Source organism: Micropterus dolomieu, linkage group LG21 (assembly GCF_021292245.1).
Source record: "Micropterus dolomieu isolate WLL.071019.BEF.003 ecotype Adirondacks linkage group LG21, ASM2129224v1, whole genome shotgun sequence".
NCBI lineage: Eukaryota > Metazoa > Chordata > Actinopteri > Centrarchiformes > Centrarchidae > Micropterus > Micropterus dolomieu.
Genome location: NC_060170.1, coordinates 8,859,656 through 8,882,869, shown reverse-complemented (window position 1 = coordinate 8,882,869; position 23,214 = coordinate 8,859,656). Strand labels below are relative to the sequence as shown.

Here is a 23,214-nt window from a genome sequence, read left to right as displayed (position 1 = left end):
AAACAGTTTTAGATTTATTCTCATCATATACACACACCAACCGTAATCCACAACCACCACAGGATTGTTAATCCGTCAGGCATCATCTCAATCTGGCTAACACACACAGTGTGTATTAAAATCATCCCAGAAATGTGTCAGAGAGGATCATCATAGTAACTTCTGGGAAAACGAAATGATGACTTGCTCTATCTGGCTTTACAGGGGACAAAGATTAGATTCAGTCCATTATATAAAGCCTTGTTTCCAATTCCATCTTAAACCATGAATCTACTGTATTGAATAGGTGCACTGCTGACTGAACACGGCACATCTTTAGTGCTAAACAAGCAAAAAGCCCAGTAAAAGTAGCAGATGTTTTGGCATACAAACATTTCGTAGAAACAATTCTGTTTTTAGAGACAGAAACTATGTCATCAATTTCTGTTTGTTTTTATCTTAAATATAAGTATCAGGACTATACTATATTAAATAATATTGCTTATAAATGCATGAAGTGTCCCAGACCACAATGTTATACAAAAATGATGTTTGTTTGAGGGCTACATCTCATAATATTTGCTTTCTCCTTTCTGACCCCTTGCCTTTTTCAATTGTCTATAAACTTAAGCTCCACCCATTAACGTTTAACACAAACTTTGCCTTTTGGCCTTTTGAGAAACTTCAGTATAAACAAAACTTGAGCTTTAAATGCCAGCTTACCAAGAAGAACAGGAGCTATGGCCACTACAGGTTTTCAAAAAGAGCAGAAGCTCTAGGCTGATAACACAAAAAGGCACAGAGGCTGAGTGTAGAGAATGTCATTATGAATATCATGTAGGCGACTCATAGGATTCAAACTGCACCTCTACAAAGTAAAAACACTCCCAATTCTACTCAGTGTAATTGTAAGCTGGTTGAAGCAAAGAATAATTGTGTAAAGGAGAGAAGACATACATCCACAGCAGTGGTGACGATTATCCAGTGGTTCCCAAAGTGGCTTCAGTGGCCATGCTCAGACAAACCGCTCATTTATTTGAATGGAGCCAGGTTGTCGATGTATTGGGGCTGCCTTCACAAAAACGCAACATTGGCAAAACAGTTGAACCTGACTCAACTTTCGATGCAACCCAGTCCTCCGGCAAGACATGGCGTCGGCCAATCAATTACATACAAGAGCGCATTTGTTGTGGATCACTTTGTAACTTAAACAGCGTAGGTCTATATACCTCTGTTTCTGTTAACCCGTTGACGCCGATTGTCGCAATTCGCATCACACCTTTTCCTTGCAGACTGCAAGCCAAGATAGCACATGGATTTCCCAATGCCTGTTGGTGCATATTCGATACGTACCTGGGAACCTTTTGCAAGCCCTGATTTCTCATTTATGCCTGTTGTTGCTAATTTGCATCATACCTACACATACCTGAATTTATATCTTTTCTATGTTCTAAAGACAAATTAACAATCTTCACTTAATTTAACATCAGCTTGAAAGCAAATGAACACAAATCATTTTAAATTCAGGCGTTAAGGGGTTAACTTTGTGCTCATTGATATGAAATATACGGTAATTGCCATGATAACTTGTAAAATCCTGTGTATCGTGTCTTTTGATGTATTATAACACCAAGTGTTTTGCCGTCTGAAAGTCCTTCGAATTCTGTTACTCAAACTGGACTTCCTGGATTGTATTTTATGTTGTCCCGGAAGATGAAACAACATTGCACCACCAATACAGCACTGTTCGCCCGCTTCAGAGGTCCTTGAGCTAAATTGAGTGATATATACAGTCCAGGAAAAAGTACCTAGATTTCTGCATAAATTGTTCATAAATTGTGATCTGATCTCCATCTAAGTCGAGGGTTCACATACTTTTTCCTTGGAAGGTATATTTACTTTTTATTTACAGGGGCATCACAGAGGAATTACACTTGAGGAACAGTTTACTTGTCATGTTGGGTAATATTTGATATGTGAAAACAAGACTTATTTCTGAATCATCAACATTAAGGCGTAACCTCTGTTTTGGGATTACAAAGGTCTAAGCTCCATAATTCTGAGTGCCTATGCCACAAATAATGATATTTTCAAAATAAGGGTTTTAATTATGTCCATGTAGTATCCAGTGATGGTGTTCCTGTTCTGGGAAGTTTCTCTTTTGTTATCCAGCGTAAGTTTATCCAGACGCAGTACACTACTCACTTGTGTTTTATATAACGGTTTCTTTCTTAAGCTTAAAGGAAATGTTAAATCCTTATTTTAAATGTGCATTTATGACCAAACCTTATAAAATGATGTTAATTTATTCACAAATTAGCTTTCACTTCCATTAAACTATAATCAAGCTGCAGCTGTTGCAAGATAAACACATGTTGTTTAATACGGCTGACTGTGGTGTTTTGTTTAGAATGCAGTTTAACTCTATTAACTGTGAATCAGCAAATGTGTCCCCTGGCAGGCGCTTTTTTAAAGTCTACAAATGAGAAATTGGAGTCTTTTTAAGGGGAAAAAACTCCAGTAACAAGGGTTTATTTGCATTTTTCTTTCACTTTATCATTTCTGAATCAAAACCATCACACCTGTGTTGATAAATATGTGTTCTTATGACAACACTAAAGTGGAAGTTTTTCTTTTAAGTGCAAATGGCACATTGTACTTTAAAATGAAAGCTTTTGTTTCATCAAAGTCATTTTTCTTTCGTTCATTTTCCAACTTTGCCCTGTATCTATCTCCCCTCCCTCTCTCTCTCTCTTTCTTCCTTGCACTTTGCGACATTTCTTCTTTCAGGCTTTTTCTCTCGTCATTCACTCACATACTGTCTGTTACTGCTGCTAGGCCTCCCACCTGTCTCCTCTCTCTTTATTCTCTGCAGCCTTTAAGTGAGGCTTTGTTCACGGTAGGGTACTTGTTTTTCAAGCAGTATGTGGTTTTTAAAGGGCAAAGAAAAAGATTAACATCACTGTACTCTCAAGGCCTGTCTGTGCGTCTGAAAAGATGCAGATTCAGAGAAGTTTTCAGGGGAGAAAAGTTACATAAAAATACATCAAAGTTGGGGAGCTGGATTGGGACATCAGAGAAAAAGTTACACTGCAAGAATACTAAAGTATATGGTGCACAAGCAGGTATTGTGCACCAATATGCTGTTCCCTGTGTTTATTCATTCAGTAGAACCCACAGAAATTTGTTTTTGTACTACATACACACTTACTCGTATGCAAGTGCACACACACACTGTACACACTATTACACACACACACACACACACACACACACACACACACACACATTTAAACACATAAACAAAGACATTCAACTTCTCTCACACATCTGACGTCACTAAACTGTCAAATATATAATGAAGACAAGGATGTCCAGTGCAACAAATTCCAATGCTACATTTGTTGAGATTAATTTGTGTGGATTTGTTTGTGATGTTTAAAAATATGCTTTTGTAATTATTTATGACAAATCAAGGCTGCAAAAGCATGTTGTTGAATATGAATCAAGTGGTTATGGGTGGAAAATAGGGGACAGTAGTTGCTAGAATATCATTTGTACTTAAACATACTTTATGACACATGATCTTTCACATTGCCATAGAAATACAGATGTCTAGATTGAGGTACAGATATTTTTACGTACTAAAAAAGGGTGTCTCAATCTTTATAATAAGTTGAAAAATATTCTTTTCTTTTTTTCTCTTTTCATGACGCATATTCCTCACCACAAGGGGACCTTTACTACAGCAAACCTGTTCAGCACAAGGTTCAATTGATCTGTCATTTTAAACCAAAGGCTAAAAAAACCCTTACATATTCAATCATAGTCATGAGACATTGACACAAAGTTAATTATGAAAACGGTAGCTTTACTGCACAATAAAATTGTCTGATGTTGGTTCAAAGCCAACACCTATGTGATGTATGTGAAGCCAGAAATATCTTACCACAGTAGCCGTTTGTACTTCAAGGCTATGTGTGACTCATGTTAGAGTAAAAAGAATCCTTTGATACATCAGTACTGCAGGTTTTTTTCGCTGGTTTCATGTAATGTTTGTGGTCTGGTATTTTAAGCCTGCATTTGGGCAGTGAGAAATATTTACTTTATATTAAAAAGCGCTCCTACAATTTTGTCACATATTTACAGTGAATGGAAGAGTGTTATACAACCCAGTACAGCAACATCAAGAACTCTTTATGTGTAAGTTTCATGAGATCATTTCAAGACTACGGTATGTTTGTGGAGCTTACCAGAACTGAGGCTGCTCCTCATCTCTGCTGCAGGCTAGCGGCTCACAGCTACATTAGCTGCTACTAGCATAACATACCTGAATCTCCGACCAAACTGTTGGTGGTCGAATTGCCTTGCGGGTAATGTGATAGTAAGGTTTTGACATAGAGAAGAATGCGTGCAATAAAAAAACATGATATCTTTGGTTCTGCTGCATACAATGATGGAAAAGTCTTAAGTACAGTAGGATGACCAGATGTCCCCGTTTTCCGGGGACAGTCCCCGGTTTTGGTGGCATGTCCCCGTCTGGAGCTTTCCCCGGAAATGTCCCTGTTTTAACTGTGTGTTAATCATAGACTTTATAAGGTGTTAACAGACCAGAAATTGTACGTGGACGGAAAGACTGGACAGCAGAGCAAACAGGTGCCGTGCTGAAAAGTGATATTCCGCTCAAAACCGATTGCCGTCTGCGGGAGCGCGCGTAGCATGTTAAAGCTGGATCGTCGAGTCTCTTGACATCTACAGCTGCTTTTATCTGGATGAAACAGACATTACGTGCAAATAAACATCAATTTGGTATGGTATAGCAAATGTCTTTGTGATAGTTAAATGTTTCTTTTAATAGAATAAAGCTGTGGCCAAATAAGTGTTTGCAGTCTATAGCGTAACCAGGTACCAACCAATCCAGTCCTTTTTACCTGTTGAAATACCTTTAAATGACCAATACAACCCATAAAATGCAGTATTCCACTTGCCAGAAAGTGACTAATTTACTGAAAGGTAGATTCTGCCTCAGTGAAATCAAATGACTTGATTTCATTCACAAGAGTTATATTTGACACATTATAAAACCAAAATTGTCACCCTTTTTAATTTCATATATAACAAATTACATTTTTTAATGACATACTGACCACCAAACTAAAAATGATTTAATTTGAGAAATCTGGTCACCTTAAAGTACAGAACAAGCCAAATGGTTTTTGTGTTCTGCATACCTGCATTCAGTGTTTCATCTGGCTATCCTTTTCACCCTGAATGGTCTGCTAACTTGAGAGACACTACACTTCTGCTTCACATTATTAGTTAACTTCTGCTCTACCAATAGTCATGCCTATTGGCGCAGAGTGGTACGCAACACTGTACACATGTTACATGTTACAGCATGCAAGACCGGACACTAATGTTAAATTATAGTAAAAGAACAACTACTGTGCAGTGTAGTGTGGTTCTTATATTGTGTTTGAGAGGAGATGTGGTATATAATGTTGCTTTTCTACCTGCATTTTTAACCAAAATTTATACTGTATTGATTTAGTTTCACTCAAGAGCAGTGTTGGGGTAGTTACTCAAAAAAGGTAATAAACACATAACTAGTTTCTTTTTTTAAAGTAATGACTTACTTTACTAGATTAATCACTGCTGAAAGTCACTAGTTACACTACAAGTTACATTACCTTTGGATTACTACAACATCTGCCAAATAACAATATAAAGTTACACCTCATATGTGCCCAGATCAACACAAATCCTTATTATAATGAGGACATACGCAGGATCTCTCTTTAATGGTATTTAATAGGCTACTACAAAGCTGACAAAAAAGTTGTGAACATTTGTCAAAAGAAGAACAAGGCTACCGTACTATAATGCTTAAAACTTTAATTGGACATTTCATTGGAAACATTTATTTTTTAAATAATGAATTTCATTACAAAAAAACACAACTTAAGGCTGCCTTCCAACCATCTAGTGCAAATATTAATTTGTAAATAAGACACTGGCCCTCATCACAGTATCAGATGATGGTGAGACTTCAAAGGAAAAACATAGCATATGAAATGTAATTTGAACTCATTTTGAACATTTAACAGACCAAACCCACACAATAAACTTACTGTAGCTCACTAGCCGAACTATGGCTTTAAATTAGATTTTTCCCGGTTATCAAAGAAGTGGTTAAACCTCATGGGCAGGAGTCTCTCAGATCGTTTGTCAGACAACCTGTTCCTCCTTGGAGTCAGCACAAGACTGGCCAGGCTAATGAGCCTCGCCACAGGTGCACTAGAGGGTATTGCTGTCTTTTTGCAAAACCAGTACGCAAATAACGCGATGATTTAGTTATTAGCAACTGTAATGTGATTTACTCAAGTTATCAACAGTAATGCATTACATTACTTTGTTACAAACCAAAGTAGTTTGATTACAGTAACAGTTCCTACCCCCAACACTGCTCAAGAGCAACTGAAATTGTAATTTCGGAGTTAAAAGCTTATAGAATATCTGTTAAAATGTATATTCTGTAGTTTTCAATTAAATTTAAGAGATATAGTGTGTTTTTTTGTGTCATGTTTGACAGCAACTTCATCGCAGCTGCTCTACAGTATTTCACATCCGCACGGTGGTCATTAACTACTGATCACAAACAAATGTACAGATGAGAAAAAGGGTGAAACCAGAATTTCCTACTGTGTTTGAAGCATCTAAGAAACAAGTAAAAAGTAGGTATGGTGATGTTTAATTCATGCTGTATGTGTAAACAGGGCTGTATGAGTGTGTGCACAATATGTATTTTTTTACATTGATATATGAGCATACAATTGTGGTTTACACTGCGCGTGTGTGTGTTTGCTCTGTGTTGAACTTCCATTCAGATGAGTGTCAATCGCCGTTTTATGTCAAGTGTATTTGAGAAAAACAGGCTGTCAGGTGCAAATGTTTGCAGGCTTTCAAGTTTTTGTTTCGTTTTTTTGTGCTGTGTGAGAGGGAGGAGGAGGAGGAAGAGTGAGAGAGGGAAAGTGTTTGGCAAGCAGAAAAGAAAGCCAAAGAAGAAAGCGGCTGAGGTAATGTTGCAAAAAAAATTTTTTAAAGCTTCTGTCACTATGACAACCATTGAAATCACTGAATGCATTAAAAACGCTGCACAGCTTCTCGGAGAACAGTAGATGACAGTGAGTCAATGTTTCCTCATCAGTTGACTGGTGAAACCTTTCACATTTTAACCATACAGCTAGAATACTTTACTTTTAGAATACTTTCATGTGTACCAATTCTCACTTCAGACCTTGAAGCAAACTTTTGTAGAGAAGATTTTACAGTCAAGTTGATTTTAAAAATGGTAGTTGAACTGTTTGAGATGACAACTGCCAAAAGAGAAAGGAAATGAAATCTGTAACGATAATACCAAGTTGTCCAGACAGAGAATTTGAATTAAGTTGACTAAAAGGAGAAGAACATATTTTGCAGTTGTTGCTTCCTCCTGAATGTCACGGCCTATGAAATGCAGATACTGGGAAAGTAAATATCTGTATGTTCAAAAGAAAGACAGAGGAAACTAAACCTGTGAATGCCTGTCAAGATTTATAGTTTAGATCAGATCATTTTACACCAGGTGTTTCTTGGTCCAGTAAAACTCCTCAAAATGCCTCCTGTATATGTCTTCTCTAGGACAGTCTTTACATCAGCATGTTCAGCATACAGCTTTGGGCTGACACACTAATCATTGTGAGATGGTTATGCAGTGTGATAAAGCTTGCACATTAATGATCATTACAAGAAACCGAAAATTATATTTTCATGTGGTAGCTCAACAAATATAATGGTACAAAGTCATCCAAAGTAATGCGAGCTATATATATTATAGATAAAATCACAAGCTTGTCTCCTTGGGCTTTATGATACTCTATCCTTAGACCGTCAATATGGATAGTCTATAATCTCCAGTAGAAGAAGAACAGTCAGTGCATATACATCGCTTCAGGGGTCACAAGTTGAATTGCTTTATTTTCAGGTGTTGCAGATTAAAAACTGTTGAGCTTTTCTGCTATAAATCAACATAGACAGACACTCCAGTATGGAGTGAGGCAGAGATCATGTTTTACTGTAGTTCCTCTGTGTTACTGAGTAGGAGATCATCCCTCGAAGTCGATCTATCACACTGACAGCTCCATATGTGTAAAATTGATGCTTTATGTATAGAGCATATAGGGATGAGAGGAACAAGTGAAGTCATTTTGTCAGCAAAGAGGAGAGTAAGGAAACAAAAGATATATAAATCACAAGTAAGACAAGTAATTAGTTTGAGTCTTGAAATTAATTCACTTAATTGTGTCCAGAATTGCTACTGCAGCCTCAGATGTGTATTTGGTGTGGAGAAGAGGTCTGTGTGCGATGTCTGCTTGTCTACAGTGTATTTTACAGCTGCAGCTGTCTTACCTATCATGGAATGTGTGAAAAGAAAATAGGTCTCTGTGGGTTTGTGACCAGGAGATCTAAAAAAGGTCAAAAAGAACAGTACAATCCACCATGTAATGATAAATACAGGCATCTGCATTCACACAGCACAATTAAACACAGAAGATTGGGATTATCTACTACTAGTAGTTGTTTTTTTCTTTAACAAGGCATGTTGGATGGATTAATGATATTTGATGATTTTGCTAATTGAACTAATTTAAATTTGTATTTTATGTGTAAATTGAGGTCAACAAGCTAACTAACTGGACTCTTCAATGAGGATAAATCGGACTGAAAAGAGCTGTGTGTTAGCTTAAACAAATGACTGGTTGAAAATCTCTAAGAAACCGCCTGTCCTCACTGAAAACTGGCTGTTGGTGTGTCCTTGAGCAACACAGTTGGACTACATAGGGCCAAACAGCACAACTTGGATTTGTAGGTAAGATGGACTTGTGATTTTCCTGTATGTGAGCCTGTTTAATTAGGACCAAAGTGACTGGTCTAAGCCACGGCAGTAGCAGAGGAGAGTTATCTTGAGTGCGGAGTCAATCAAACCTAACTGCTAATCAGGGAGTTTTTTTCTGCCCTGGCAGATGAACGACTGTGTTGATGAAGACTGTTATCAGAGCCTCTTTTCCCTTCATGACAAACAGCTGTGCTTCCTCTAAATGTGCCAAACACAAGAGCCACCAGCTTTCCCATTATCCACAGCTATTTGTGATCAATTATCAACCTCCACGGCTGAATGATGAAGCCCATCCGGTGGTCTCTCAAGATACAGTTTTACTAAGAACTGCTAGATACCAGCTCCAAGAAGACTGTACAGAAATCAACAAAAACCCAACTTTCATAAAAGAACTAACTCTTCTCCAAAAACTACGTTTTCAAAGGCTGATTTGATGTCTTTTACTGTAAGTCTTGGAAGCAATTTTGAAAATTATTGTTTAGTGAAAGTTTCAAGAGAAGTGTATTTTGGGACATGATTGGCTTGATTGGTAGGTGTCTCAGGCTGTCCCGCTGGCCAACTTCAGCCGCAGACACGAGTCACCGTCTTACCCAGATTTGGATTTTCAAACTGGAGAAACAAAGATATGCAGGTTCCACCACAAAAACATAAAAACAAAAGTGAACCCAAGTAATTTCTGAGAGATGTTCTCAGAGGGTCTTCATAGCTGAACCTTCATGAAATACCTTCTTGTAGTGTTGTCACAATAGGTCATGATTGGGAAAAAAATACTTATGTGGGGGATTTTGTTTGAATACGGGCTTCCACAGTACTCACGTAGTTCTGTCTTTGTGTATGTATATGTGATGATGAACATACTCTACATTTTGTGGTAGTGACTGAGATGCTGTTGGGGCTTCTTGTTAGTATGAATGTACTCATATCAAAATTGTTGTCCATGTATTTATCCTGTAGTAGTTTAACCACAAGGGGGCGACGCACAGCATGTAATCAAGTGCAGCTCACTGGTTAATTGTCAGCATGTGGTCCAGGAGTGAGTGGTGATGGACTAGGATTTTTCCAGTGACTCCAGAGAGGAAATGGACATTCAAAGTCCTGTGGCATTACCTTATTATTGATCCTGTAAAGAAATTGTGAAAAGAGGATCTCTTCATATGACAACAGGTAGTGTATTATTGTGGTATTTATGTTACACATTTCTCCTGAGTTTAAGTTGCAGCATCAGCTGTAGGGTTATTATCCCAGATTTTGATTGAAAACACTGAATATGCTACTTATACAGCATATTAGGCATCTGTATCCCTTCGACATTTGGATGGATTAAGGAATTAATGAAGCTCTTGGCACTTTAAACTACTATATATACACGATGCTGTCAAAACTCTAGTCCTTAGTCAGTCCCTTTTATCATATCTGTTTAAACATGACAGGGGAGTGGATAAGGAGACAAGGAAAGGAAGGGAAGGGCAGAGGGAAGGAAACAAACACTGGGAGTCATCGAGGGGTGCAGGAGTTTCACACGGCAGTTTGGGGCGTCACCAGCTATCAGCCACTGTGTGAGCAGTCTGTTACTGCTGCTGGTCACTGGGTAGCTGAGGGTTCAGTGCCTTGCTCAACAGCATGGTTTTTGACCCTTCTTCAGGGGAAGGTCGACTAAATGTCATCTTCATTGTGGAATTTATCAGGCACTCTCCAGTCACTGTGTGTTCCCTTTGTTGGTTTTTCATTTTCCATTTAATTTCTCCTCAAAACTTGTTGTAAATCAACGTAAATGAAGATGAAGTACAGATAAATAAAATATACATCTTGAATATTTGAATGATTCATTACATACATTTTCAATTCCATTTCTTTGTGTAGTGTAAGTTGTCTTGTATGTATGTGTGCAACATTTTTAATGAAGTGTTTTTGTATAATATAGTGTATAGTCAGTTTAGATGCATAGATTTGAGTAATGGAATTGTTACAGAGCATCCTGGCTTCACAACAGTACAAACTTAATAAGGAATCAATAAATGGGATGATAAGTCAAAACTTATCGTTGTTTATTTAGAATATTTTATTGTAATACAACAAACAAAATAAAACCCCTCCCTCAAACAAAGAAGAGTTGAATCTATCTCAGTTGTCCCCTCCAGCTCCCTTACAGTCAAGATGGCAGCGAAGATAACAGAGTGGATCATAAAATATCAGGTATGGAATTAAACCCCAGATACTCCAGTTCAAGATCAAACTTTTTTGTGGATGTCAGTTTTTGAGCCAATACGAAGACCAAAGTCTGGCCTTCCCTGGTCATTGTGTCACTGACAGTAACTTATTCCCTTACCCTAACCTTTACCATCACAACTAAGTGCCTAAACTTAACCTTAACCTAATTCTAGCCCTAAAACCAAGTCTTAACTCTCAAACAGCCCTTTAAACTTGTGGGGTCCAGCATTTTAGTCCCACAAAGCTGTCGGACCCCACAGGTATAGTGGGCTTCTGCCTTTTGGACCGCGTCACGCACACATGCATAGACACACACACACACGACCAAGCACATAAATCATCTTACAGTAACAGAAACTTGACAGCTGCTTTGAGTTTGCTTTGATGTTTTTAATCAGGTCTGTAGCTCAAGAAAAGTAAAGTTGGTGGAATGAAAAAGACAGACAAAGTGCCATATGCTCAAAATACTATGTAAAGATGGTGGGAACATCTACATTGTTCAATAGTTACACTGTAAACATTAGGTGACTTGAGTGAGGCAGATTTCATTTTGGAGGAAACTCTGGTATATTTCTGTTCCAGCACAGCATGCATTTTAACTGTGCAAATATGCTTTTGGCTGCTGTTTGATTCAAGGAGACTCATTCACATGAATAGCAATGAGATATTCTGGATGCGCTCTGCATTCAGGGAGAGGGTACCCCCTGCCATTCATATGCACACAACAGCATCTCATACACACAGGCTCATTGGCAGTCACGCACACATACATACACAGTCATTTGCCAACACAACTACCGAATACGTATGCACACACACACTTCTACATGGCCACAATAACAGAGGGGGGTCCCCTTGTCAATATGTGCGTGTTAATAGCAGATCCACTCTCAGTACAGACAATCAGAATGTTTGCGGACAGTGAATTTTTTTGCAGAGTGAGAGGAGTGTCAGCAAAAACAACAAAAATACAAATTCTCTTGTGACCCTGCACACACTCTGCAACCAGTTACAACAGATCACAGCGCTCACAGCTGTGGACATTCAGAGTTTTAGACTGGAGGTGATTTTCTGACGTTTATTTGCGCTAACAAGCATTGACCAAACAGTACAACCTAGTCCAAACATGCCTTTCTTGTCAGGAGTAGAGGGTTTTAGTACTGGACAGCTCCCAGGTGTGGATGTGAGAGACTGTCTCGTCTGCAGGTGAGGTGTGATGCTACTGGTGAAGACCATGGAGCGCCATCAAATCTCATGGAACAGGAAAAGCCTAAAAAATGTAAGGCTATGAGAAAGTGCTTTATTAAATCAGTGCAAGGAACTCACGGAGGAAGCAAGTTATGGCACAGTTATGAGTTCTTCCATTTGTGCTGTATAACAGGTCACATGACTATAGTACCTGATTTGAAAAGAAGATGGATGAGGAGGGGGTCACAGGCAGCAAACTGCAATATGTGTGATATTCAAGGATGTATGCAAGATTTACAAATGTCAAGAACATATGTCTTTTTTTTTACTCCAGATTGCCAAGAGAAATCTTTCTGGGGTCTAAACTTGACATTCTTGAATTAAGAGAGCGAGAGCATTAGTCAAACGAGTACTTTTACGAGCATTTTGTTCCCCCCACTAAACAGTATGACCTTGACAGTGGCTACATCTGTTTCAATTCACACACCCAACAACACTGACTTGATCCCCTTTGTCTAATTGTGTCAGTAAACCCATGTGACCACCAGCGCTTACGTTAATGCTGTTAGTCAACAACCCCGTTAAGAGGTCACTAAGTTCACCATCAACACCCACGGGACGGCTGTGACCCTGCTGACGAATCCTACCTCATTACTACGACTAATGCACCGAGGTCCCATGTGACCTTTATACACACATCCACACGCTCTCACTCTGCGGCTGACCTTCCACAGCAGGCGAGCACATTTCCTGATGAGTGTGTGACCCACTGAACGGGCTCACCTGCAGGGGTGAGGTGGTTCAGCAGTGAGGAGTCACCAAGGTCGCAGCCCATTCGGACAGTTTAGCAGAGTAGAGTGGCTGAGTCAAGATGAAGGACATTAACTTAGCAAGATGTCTATGAAGATTCTCAGTCATCCAGGTCATAGTTATCCAACGAAGGTTAAAATCAAGGGCAACTGGACTTGGTTGAAGATACTGGAAGATGTTTCGTCCCTCATCCAAAGGACTTCTTCAGTTCTGAACTGAAACGTCTTCCAGTTTCTTCAACCAAGTCCAGTTGCCCTTGATTTTAACCTTCGTTCGATGACATTAACTTAATTTTATCCACTGTTGGTTCCCAGACAAACTGCTGAATTGCATAATAAATCTAAAATAAATGTAAAATAATAAATGTAATGGAGCCAGACAGAAGATGTTATGTAACAGTCCACAGTGCACACAATAACACAATAACAATATCAATTTTAAACCCACATGGTGGTGTTTTTTTTTGTTTTACAAATGTACAATCATAATATTCCTCAGTGCATTAATGTGTGGTCTTAAAATATACCTACAATATAAGCCACTTGAGAAGCCAAACGTGGAGGAAGAGGTTATCCTACTATACCTGTTCAAGCTTAAATTAATTTATCAAAAAAATCACAGATATTTCACTGCATCCATTCTAATCAACCACTGCTCATTACCAAACATAAGAGATACTAGATAAATAAACACATCATAGGCATCATAAAAATAATAATAAGTAATAATAATAACAAGTAAGTGATAAAAGATCTGTTAAAAGGGGAACCATAAAAATAACAGCATAAATGTTTTTTAAATTAAAGCTGATTTACAAAATTGTTTTTTGTCTATCAAAGACAACAAGAGAAAAAGGCAGATGTTTTCACCTCTGTTAACTGGTTGTTTATTTGTCTGTGACCAACATCAAAAAACTAAGGGCACATTCACGCTCCCCAAGAGAAAGAAACCAATCGATTTCAGTGATGCTGTGATCTTCCCTCCACTTTTCACTTTTGTGATGAGCATGTCCCCTCACCTGACTGTCATAGAGACCAAAAAATTGGTGTGACTATGTGACCTTTACTGCAAGGCCACCATGAGGCCAAACTCTGGCTACCCTGTTCTATCATGCATCCACTAGATCTAACGGGGAAGGTTATTGAGCCTTGATGTTGTTTTCTCTGGTCTGCTCGTTGCTTTGACATTAAATAGTCAGATGAACAAGACCAACCTTGTGCGGGCATTTATCACACAGAAATTTTACTTCGCCACTGTAAACAAATCAATCACTTTTCATTTCTGTTGGAATTAATTAATTTTGTCGATTTAATTGCTGCCGTGACTCAGCCTTTCTCCCATCTGTAGTATATCAGTAAGTCGGTGGCTTTTCCTTTTGCTGGAGGACACACATCAGGACACACATAACAAAGAAGACAGACTAAGACAGCCAGAAGCATCTGAACTCGTACCTAACGATGAGTCAGTATATGGAACAATATGTTTAACTTGTAAATGATTTTTACTTTACATTACACAAAGGCAAAATAGATGTAAAAGGATTGGAGAGGCACAACCCTTGGTCCTTGGTCAGGTTGTGAACCATTCATCTAATCATCTGTTGTGACCTGGCTGACAATACTCAACTTTTGTCACTGGATATTTCAACACTATCTGCCATTCACTGTTTAGCAGTAACCAAGCAACAAAGTGTCTTTTTATAATATCTTTAACAAACACTACCACCCTCTTTTATCTGTCTCTTGTTCTGCCTGTGATTCATTTCCTTCTTGATAAACAGTATCTTGTGTGTGATCAGACTGAAAGCTATTTTCCTTCACATTTGATTTGAATCTTCCAAAATGAACTGCCGCCGACAGGTGACAAAAAACCCATAAGATGCATGAGATGTCTGAAACTAAAATGTCAGAACCAAAATGTCCCCATGTGCTTGTGATCTGATGGAAAAGACACAAGGCGATTCTCTCTGTCTCACACCCCAGTTCTCATTTTCCTCGCCCATATCTTCCTATCAGAGATACTTTCACTCATAGCCACCGTGACTCTCTCCTCTCCGCAGTGTAATATTCCTCTAAAGGTCACAGCAATTGTCTGCTGGAGTAAAACAAGAACAAAAGTGATGAAACCAAGGATGAAACACTTCACACTTTTGTTTTGACGACAGAACAATCTGATCTTCTCTGTCTGACTTGTTCTCATATGTAGCTCGTTAAGTGTAGAGACTGCTCTGCTCGGTTACATCAGTAAAGTAAAAGTGTGTAATAGAGAAGAGAGCTTCAGACAGTATCATAAGTTATTGATGATATGATTGCTCTTTGATTTCTTTAGAAAATGAAGAAGATAATGGAACATTGTTAGTGAGTAGAGGTTAGAAAAGTACGTTTGCGACAGGAAGGTCAGCGACCATACCTGGGAGAAAATGCTCAAAAGAAATATGGATCTTGTATATCTTGAGATATGTGCATTTGATTCATAGAGAACCAAGCCATGTTTGTTCAGTAATGATATTACATACTGTGATGTATAATCATGGATTATCTGTGATTTTATTTCTGTATATTGAGCACTGTCAAAATTTCTGTGCAAATTACCTCCCACATTTTAATGAAGGCTGAGATCCCATGATGAAACTAATCTTGTGCAAATCAAATTTGAGCTTTAATATGTTCTTTGACATGGGATATATTTTGATGTATTGCTTTAAATTGTCTTCAAGTTAGATGTAAAAGTCTTTTTAAGTAAATGTGTGTGTGTGTGCATGTGTGTGTGCTCATATTGAGGGCTCAGAGTTGTCTCAATGTGAAAATCAATAAGCGCTTAAGGTGAATATTTTGTTTATTCATGAAAACGTTCTCTAGGTCTTTGAGCCTAATCCTTTTTGAAATGAATTGTGGGCAATTCTGTCCAAGTCTAAAAAACAAGGATGACGTTGGAGGCCCGAAAACCTAAAAAGCAGGAATGCATGTAACAATTGTACATATGTATGGCTCAGTAACGAGCACTGTGTATAATTTTCATTGTTATAATGTGATTGTTTTCTTATTAAGTGTGAATGAACAACACCATACATTACACTGTAACTACTGATGTGTTGACCCCACATCTCATCATTTGCTTGGATTTCATTGTTGAAGTTGCCAAATTCAACTGTACAGTTAAGTGCATGTGGCTGTGGGAATATTGGTTTCTGAATTTACCCAGAAGTCCAGTTGTTTCACTTATTTCCCACCTTTTTGTGCCTCCAGAAATTATTTAAACAGAGTTAATCAAAGTTAATCAAACCATTTTTTGCTCCATCTAAAATGCTTTCAGCTTGAGCAGATACATCTTTGCCTCAATTTTTTCTCAATTTGTTAATTTCATTTATTTTGTGTACATAAATCTAGCATATAAGAAGTAGAGTATTAGTAGTAGTAGAGTATTTTTACTGTCTGCTACCAAACAAAATCAGGGAGTGAATCCCCTCATGAGGAGATGATGAGGATGCAGTGTGAGGGAGGAAATTCTAACTGTGAGTTTGTGTGGTTATGTACAGCAGGTGTGTGTCTGCATGAATGAGAATATACACAAGCAGTGTGTGTGTGTGTGTGTTTTTTTGCGTTGACACATGTGGCTAAATGCATTTGCAAAAATTTTTAGAATCTCATTATTTTCCTTTGATGAAGGTGATTTACATACATGCGACATTTTACTATTCTCACTAAAGATAAGAGAAACTTTGAATACAACACTTTAGCTCCCATGTGTCCTATACATATTAAATAATCATTTTAATATATTAAAATGACATGGTGTTTAATTGTTTCTGTCCATTACAGTTGTAGAAATCAGAAAAGTCCAAGAACATGTTTCAACTTTTCATGAAAGAACCCATCCCTGAGATAATCCACAGAGTTACAGAAAGCTAGTAGAAAATTTGTCAGGCTCTTTGTATCAAAGGTAAATAGATCTTTTCCCCCAGTTTTCCCATCAATCACCTCTGGGATAAATAAATCCATCCGGCCATCGACTCGTCACCTGAAACCTGCTGCATTAGTGTACAGCAGAAATGTGTGCAGCATATGACCACCTGCTCAACGGTCACCCCAATCTCACACCTACTCTCCCTCATGCCCCCAAAAATCTCCAGATGGTGCAGCTCGTAAAATAAAAGCTCGCTTCCTCCTGAAGGTTTACTGCTGCTGCTGCCTGCTTTCTTTCTTTCTGGATCAAATAATATCTTTGTTGGGGTAGAAGGGGTGTGTGTGTGTGCATGTGTTTTTTTTGCTTATGGTTGTGTTGTGGGTTAGAAAAGTCTTAACATCAAATCATCTACAGTTTGTGTGTAATTCTGTGTATGTGTGTGTGTGAGTAAAGAAAAAGCAAGAATCTCTCCATCAAACAATGTCTTTGCTTAACTAGAAGATGTGCGTGTGTGTTTGCATGTGTGCATGTATGCCTGCGCGTACGCTTGTTTGAGTCTGTGTCTGTACGTGAACATTGTGTGTGTGTGTGTGTGTGCTGCATGTAAAAATCTTCGAATCTCTAGATCAAATAATGTCTTTGCCAGTGTTCAAAGTGTGTGTGTGTTCGCGTCTGGGTGTGTGTATGTGTGTGTGTTTCTCCCCGTGTGGGAATTCATTACCATTCTGAGTTTTTCTCTTTGTAAATAACCCCTTTGGGGGCTTCGTGTTGAGCCTTTTAAAAACTCATTAGGATTCGTTGTTAAGTCGTCTCCGATGTGAAAAATCTTAACATGTACATCTTTAAATATCCCTAATGGCTCCATTCGTCTTAGTGATCGCAGTTTAAATGCAGCCATTTACATTTGGCCTTTGCAACATTTAGGTGGTGTTAATGCAACAATACAGCTCGGAATGAGGGCAACCAGGAGGGAATCAAGCTCATTATCCATTGTTATAAGGGCAAAAAAGTCTTTTTACTTCTCTCTTCTCAGATGTTATTTTATTTTCTTGATACTTTTTTATCATAAAATCAAAAGCATTCATTTCGTTAGATCTCTTGTCACGATAATGAAGGTCTGGCCTCATTATAACTGGTGAAAGCTGAAGCCAGTCTCAAAGTATGTGAAGCTGCAGTGCCACCACAATAAAAATGTTCATTTTTAAAGCAATTTTCAAAACCTATTTGCTTTAAACAAAACAAACAATTAAAAACAAAGCTACAGGTATGAAGTCAATAAGACAGAAACCAGACACTATAACAACAGACGAGCTACTGGAGGCCACATTGGTGAAAAAGGGATTACTGGTTCTGATAGAAAGGTATCAGAACATTGCAGTTTGTTGTGTATGGGGCTGCATAGCCACAGACCAGACAGGTTGCCCATGCTGATCCTTGTCCACTGCTGAAAGCACCTACAACGAGCATGTGAGTTGATCAGAACTGGACCATAGCGCAATGGAAGAAAGTGGCCTGGTCTGAGGAATCACATCTTCTTTTACATCACAAGGACGGCCGGCTGCGTGTGCGTCACTTACCTGGCGAATACATGGCACCAGGATGCACTATGGGAAGAAGGCAAGCCGGGTTCATGAATGGTTGGAGGAACTACAACAAAGAGTTGAATATGAGGGGGTGTTGACTTGGCCTCCAAAATTCCCTGATCTCTCCAATCGAGCATCAGTGGGATGTGCTGGACGAACAAGTCCAATCCATGGAGGCCCCACCTCTTAACTTCCAGGACATAAGAGATCCGCTGCTAACGTCTTGCTGCCAGATAAAACAGCACAACTTCAGAGGTCTAGTGGAGTCCAGGCCTTGACAGGTCAGGGCTGTTTTACCTGCACAATATTGGGCAGGTGTTCATAATGTTATGGCTGATCGGTGTAACGAAACATCTTTAGTTCTTTTAAATGTGTCTCACTGATGCTGTTATTCAGCATTATAGAGAGATGTGTTTTGGGGTGAATTTGATCACTTTAACTACGTCTCAGTCTATCACAGACATCCATAATGGTTATACCCTGGCTTCAGTACTTCACCCAAAAATAGATTTGCAGGTTTAAGTAGGTGGCTAAACTAACTTTAACCTACTTTAGGCTGCTATGGTTAAGCTGAATTCATCGGGGCTTTTAAAACAGGCTGGTTCCTCTGCTTCAAGGCATCACAACCACCAGTATAGACTGAAATCACAATTTTCACTACATAATTTACTTTTTTGTTGTTTTGTTTCATGCTCAGCCTTTATGTAAAAAAGGGTGTGTAAACTCACACAAGTGAGTGAAGTGCATCCCTAATATTTGCTTAATGGTGATAGAACTGTCTCTAAGTATTTTATTATAAAGAGTACTTTCTAGACCTACTCTAAATGAAAAGCCTCCTAAGATAATTTCTGTTAGGATTTGGCTCTATATAAATGAAACTGAATTGAAGTACAATAAAATATTATCTTAAATAAAATATCTTTCTTTGTTTCCCCTTCCTCTGTGCAGTGTCGGAGCCAGCCTCATCTCAGACTGAGGCCTTCCTCCAAACAGCGGGTAGGTAAACACTTGAGACCTTGTTTCTGCTGTGTGTCTCTGTGTCCTCCACGCTGCAGGAACAGGATGTTCGCACACACAGCCGACTGTACAAAAAATCCCACATTTGGCTCACTGTACACAAAACAGTGTGTGCTGATAACTTTGCTCAAAACATGATAACTGTGATCAAGCAGACTGGAAAGTCTGTGTTGCTGCAACATTAGAGGATGTACATGCAGCTAATGTTGTGTGTTCAGATGTGATGTTACGCTGCGTCACACCTCTTTATACATGAAGTTGGGTGGAGCCTTGCTCGGAGTTAGGTGAGGTCACCAAACTCATTGTAACCAATGAGAATGACAAAGGTAGAAGTTAATCTAAGGTGACCTCTTTGCACTCTACTGAATCTTATATGTTATTTATCTTCTCTGGTGTTACAAAACGTTCAAGAACAAGAATAATTAATCATTATAAAAATTAGGGACAGGTAGAAATACAACGAAAAACAACGTATTATTAAAGTGTATTACTACCATCTACTTTTTAGAAGAATGCAGTTTTTGTCCAAATTAATGTATGCTAATGAAGCCTTTTAACATGCAACACTGGAGCTAAATATCTGCTAGGGCCAATAAAACATTTAGGTGTTTATGAACTCATCACTAAAATGGCTATATTTGGTTATCAAACTCGTACTCAGACAAAATCTGACCAAACAGAAGACTGTTGGCAAGAAGGCACCTGTTATGTAAGATGGCTCTCTGTCAACCACATACTGAGGTGTGAATCAGAAAGTATGTGTGTAGAAGGTTAGCAGGGACAGTGGGCAACTGCTGAACATCTTTGAAGGTGGCACATACATTTACACAAACACACACACACACACACACACACACACACACACACACATCATACACTCTTTCCACTCAGGACTGAACACTGGAGGCCACTGCTTTGATCTTCTCTCTCTGTTTGACTGCCATCCTCCCTCCTTTCTCTTCTTACCCTTTATTGTTCAATGTCATCTTCTTTATGGTATCATATAACTATATTCAGAAAACCTTCATTAGCACAAAAACATCATTATATACTTGCAAACCATTTCTAATGCATCTGTGCATAGTAGCTTTGACCAAATTAACCAGGCAAATGAGTCATTAGATCCGTACAACCAACAACATTAATGGGCTAATTCCCCCCTGTTCTTCTTTCTGTGTCTCCTGGCTAATCACAGGCTGTCTGAGAATGCAGCCAAACACATCTTTCATCTCACACTCTCCCTTAATTCCCTTTGTCAGTGTAGTGAGTATTAAACAAACCCGAATGAGTCTGTAATCCGGCGGTTTGTGTTTCACTGAGTGGCACTGTGAGGTCGGTGGGCATTGAGGGTTCGGAGGTGTTCGTTTGCAGTTACCTCATTCATGATCAAAGCAGAGGAAAGACACCCTGCGTTGATCATTTGAGAAGCATGGGGTCTGCGCTGGGCTTTTTTTTTTTTCTCTGGCTAGGTCTGCTGAAAGCCCATGAGTGCTCACAACACAGGGAGACAGGAGAGGATTCTTTAATGCTGGTGTTCCTGTGTCAAGTAACCATTCTGAATAGATGCTGATAGTGCACTCCTGCCTGTAAGTCGTACCTCCACTGTATCAACTGTGTGAAGATAAGATAAGCTAAGATCTACTTTTAATAATCCCCTGCAGGGGAAATTTGAGAACAGTATTACGTAGATGTATAAATAATATAAACACTGTATAGACACTATAAACAATCAATATACAATACCAATAATAATAATAATAATAATAATAAATTATAATAATAATGTAAAATCTGATACAGTCTTGTTAATTAAAGTCTTGTGATTTTCTACATGTTTCGATGTAACCAGACCTTGTTCTATTAATATTGGATGAGGAGATACTGTGTCTTCTTCTGCTGTCCCATAGACCATCGTTGTGGTCTGTGGGACAGCACAACTCAGTGAGCCACACTGTTACACTTCAATCATATCTGCTTGTCGTCACTAAATATTACTGCTCCTCTAAAGGTTAGGCCTACGTCTAAAGCTAGTAAGCAACCCTGGATAAATGACAGCATTCGCAGCCTAAAAAGGGAATGCAGGAAAGCAGAGCGCAGATGGAAAAAATCCAGTCTCCTTACCTCAGTCTGAAGGATTTATTAATTAACTACAATAACTTGGTTAAGGATGTGAGAACACACTATTTTTCTGAACTCATTACTACACATAAACACAATTCCAGGTTTCTGTTTAAGACTGTGGATCAGCTGGTAAACCCAACCCCTCCTTGTGCCTCAGCTGGAAGTAATGTTGACTGTGAATTGTTTTTATCTTATTTTACCAATAAGGTGGTGTCAATCAGAGCCTCTATTACCCCCACGGCCTCTTACTCAGAGGTCCCTCACCAGCAACAAGACAGTTTTAATCAGTTTTATCCCAACAGTATCACAAATGAGAGTGTCCTCCAGCCCACTTGATGTAATACCTACAAAGTTTTTACTGAAAGTAATAGATTCTGTTGGGCCCCATTTGATCTCTGTTTTTAACAGCTCCCTATCTACTGGTTGTGTCCCTGATTATTTTAAAACGGCTTGCATGAACCCGCTTTTAAAGAAACCTGGTTTAGATCCCTCCCTCCCACATAATTTTAGACCAAATTCAAAACTGCCTTTTATTGCAAAGATTCTAGATTTGCAATTGCTCACTGTACTGAAAAATAACAAATTATTTGAAAAGTTTCAGTTTGGTTTCAGGAAGTACCACACCACTGAGACTGCCCTGCTTAAAGTCACCAATGACCTTTTAATGTCTGCTGATGAAGGCATGTGCTCAGTCCTGGTACTCCTGAACCAGCGCTGCTTTTGACACCATTGATCACAACATCATGTTAGACAGACTGAGGCACTGGGTGGGGATCTCTGGTACTGCCCTAGAATGGTTTTCATCCTACCTGTCAAATAGGAAGTTTTGCGTGTCTGTAAACAACTATGTCTCTTCGTTCTGTCCAGTTAAATATGGTGTGCCTGTACTTGCCCATCAGATCCACAGATCCTGGAATGCTGCCTCCAGCTGAACTCAGACAAAACAGAAATCCTGGTCATCAGGTCCCAGCAGATGGCAAAACAAATACTGCCATCTGCTGGTTCGCTAGTAAATCACATTAAGCCTGTGGCAAAGAACCTTGGTGTCTGGTTTGATAGTAATTTAAATATCGAGCAGCACACCACAAAGCTTGTTCAATCATGTTTTTATCAACTTAGAAATATAGCAAAAATTAGATCTATGTTAACTTTTAAGGACACCGAGATCATTTTACACGCCTTTGTCTCATCACGCCTGGATTATTGCAACAGCCTTTTCACCTGTTTAACCCAAAAATCTATTGATCGACTCCAGACTGTCCAGAACTCAGCTGCCAGGCTTTTAACCAGAACAAAGAAATATGACCACATTACTCCTATTTTAGCTTCATTACACTGGCTCCCAGTATGTTTTAGAATTGACTTTAAAATTCTATTGATCACTTTTAAAGCTCTTCATGGTCTCTCGCCTTGTTATATTTCTGACCTTTTAGTCCCATACGCACCAGCACGTACCTTGAGATCCTCGGG

General features: G+C 38.8%; 1 long non-coding RNA gene across 1 annotated transcript in view; it reads left to right on the top strand.

Annotated features, from left to right (window-relative positions):
* The window catches only part of LOC123960244, a 45,547-nt gene that overhangs the window by 3,431 nt on the left and 18,902 nt on the right, over nt 1–23,214 (top strand). Inside the window, exon 2 of the long non-coding RNA XR_006822490.1 lies at nt 19,555–19,602. This is a non-coding gene — a long non-coding RNA (uncharacterized LOC123960244). The remainder of the gene's footprint in view (nt 1–19,554; nt 19,603–23,214) is intronic.